Source organism: Schistocerca gregaria, unplaced genomic scaffold, assembly GCF_023897955.1.
Source record: "Schistocerca gregaria isolate iqSchGreg1 unplaced genomic scaffold, iqSchGreg1.2 ptg000764l, whole genome shotgun sequence".
NCBI lineage: Eukaryota > Metazoa > Arthropoda > Insecta > Orthoptera > Acrididae > Schistocerca > Schistocerca gregaria.
In genome coordinates, this window is record NW_026062135.1 from 40,001 (window position 1) to 42,601 (window position 2,601).

The 2,601-nt window shown below is 56.4% G+C and overlaps 1 non-coding gene across 1 annotated transcript in view; it reads right to left on the minus strand.

The window, feature by feature from the left end:
• The window catches only part of LOC126321763 (small subunit ribosomal RNA), a 1,893-nt gene extending 766 nt beyond the window's left edge, over positions 1-1,127 (minus strand). The window contains exon 1 of the ribosomal RNA XR_007558524.1: positions 1-1,127. This exon is cut by the window's left edge and continues 766 nt beyond it. This is a non-coding gene — a ribosomal RNA (small subunit ribosomal RNA).
• Positions 1,128-2,601: the final 1,474 nt, after the last annotated feature.

Here is a 2,601-nt window from a genome sequence, read left to right on the forward strand (position 1 = left end):
GATCGCTGGCTGGCATCGTTTATGGTTAGAACTAGGGCGGTATCTGATCGCCTTCGAACCTCTAACTTTCGTTCTTGATTAATGAAAACATACTTGGCAAATGCTTTCGCTTCTGTTCGTCTTGCGACGATCCAAGAATTTCACCTCTAACGTCGCAATACGAATGCCCCCGCCTGTCCCTATTAATCATTACCTCGGGTTCCGAAAACCAACAAAATAGAACCGAGGTCCTATTCCATTATTCCATGCACACAGTATTCAGGCGGGCTTGCCTGCTTTAAGCACTCTAATTTGTTCAAAGTAAACGTGCCGGCCCACCGAGACACTCAACAAAGAGCACCCTGGTAGGATTTAAACGGGGTCCGCCTCGGGACGCGAAAGCACCCCTTCGGCTCGCCCCACCGGCAGGACGTCCCACGATACATGCCAGTTAAACACCGACGGGCGGTGAACCAACAGCGTGGGACACAAATCCAACTACGAGCTTTTTAACCGCAACAACTTTAATATACGCTATTGGAGCTGGAATTACCGCGGCTGCTGGCACCAGACTTGCCCTCCAATAGATACTCGTTAAAGGATTTAAAGTGTACTCATTCCGATTACGGGGCCTCGGATGAGTCCCGTATCGTTATTTTTCGTCACTACCTCCCCGTGCCGGGAGTGGGTAATTTGCGCGCCTGCTGCCTTCCTTGGATGTGGTAGCCGTTTCTCAGGCTCCCTCTCCGGAATCGAACCCTGATTCCCCGTTACCCGTTACAACCATGGTAGGCGCAGAACCTACCATCGACAGTTGATAAGGCAGACATTTGAAAGATGCGTCGCCGGTACGAGGACCGTGCGATCAGCCCAAAGTTATTCAGAGTCACCAAGGCAAACGGACCAGACAAGCCAATCCGATTGGTTTTGATCTAATAAAAGCGTCCCTTCCATCTCTGGTCGGGACTCTGTTTGCATGTATTAGCTCTAGAATTACCACAGTTATCCAAGTAACGTGGGTACGATCTAAGGAACCATAACTGATTTAATGAGCCATTCGCGGTTTCACCTTAATGCGGCTTGTACTGAGACATGCATGGCTTAATCTTTGAGACAAGCATATGACTACTGGCAGGATCAACCAGGGAGCTGCGTCAACTAGAGCTGAGCAGCCGGCCGCCCGGGAGTGTGTCCCGGGGGCCCGCGCGAACACGCAAGCGTCCGCTCAATTATTCTGCAAACAGGAGGAGGCCGAGCTCCCCTGCACGATACACCTCGAAACCCTCTCAGGTCCCGGCGGCGCGCAGCGCCGTCCTAGGTACTTGGTCGGTTTCGAGAGAGGCGCAATCGCCCGGAGTTAGGCGAGTAGACGGTTTTAGTGCGAACACCCTTGCTCCCAACTGAGCTTGCCGCTGCCGACAGAGGCCCGGGAGCGTGCTGTCGTGGCATTGCCGGCGGGAGACAACACGCGCCACCTATGGTGACCGGCAGCTCCAACGCCAGCGCCACACAAGGGCAAAGCCCCACTTGGGTGCAGAAGCGAACTCTCCCAGCACAGCGCACGCGCCAACACGTCCGCACAACTGCGATACAAACCACCTGCGAGAACCGCTGGGGCGACCGAGCAGCAGACGGCGTCGCGGCGCCGAGTGCCAGGCGGCGGCGCATCCTCAACGCACACAGTCCTCAATCAGACCAGCACACTGCAGATGTCCACCGCGCTTCGCACCGGGCTCGGCTGAACCAACTTTGGCCGCCAGGCGCCGCGTGCAGGGTGCGCCGCAGCGTAGCTGCGCCGCCTGCCGGGCCCGTCGGCTGGCGCTCCTGCCACTCGGCGCCCCCCACCAGCCGCCTGTTGCGCGTGCGCCCACGCAGCGCGCGGCCAACACGCCGGGCGGCCCCCCTTCACCGGCCGGGAACAGTCCCACCAAGCCACCGCCGCGTATCGCTTCATACCCACATGGGCCTAGTCACGCGTGTGGATGTGGCGGGTACCGCTGAAACAACCGGTTAATAGCTGTACCGATCGTCGCCATCACAGATTCACCTCCAGCGTGAACAACCGCTCAACAACGGATTTCCAGTTCATTTGCGTATCTTGGGCAGTAAACGTAGATGTCCACCTACATTTGCGAATTCAACAATTCTTGCATGCCAGGATGTCATGTGTCACGACACGCTACATCAGACCACATACACACTGCGACATGTGCAGAAGAGAACACGTGGAAGGTGGCCCGCGCACGTATGCGATGTACCTTCCGCGATCCACTGTCAACCGGCATCTGCGGCATGTCCCAGATATGGAACGCGGTCCACCAGGGTAGCACTTTGTGTGAGGCAATACGACAAAGTCGGAATACACGCGTCACTACATCAGACGGCTCACGCTGACCTGACCTGACCTGACTCACCGCACCACCACCCCCAGCGACCCAGGGTGACATACAATGCGTTCGTACGTTCCTCCCACACGCCTCTACGGCGTACCACAGTGCAACCTAGCTGTTATTGGGAGACGAGACAAGTAGCATCAAGCACAACATATGGAAATTGAGATTCGACACCGTTGGGCACAGCCAGCGTACGGTCACACGTATCACACTACTTCACTCTGTACGT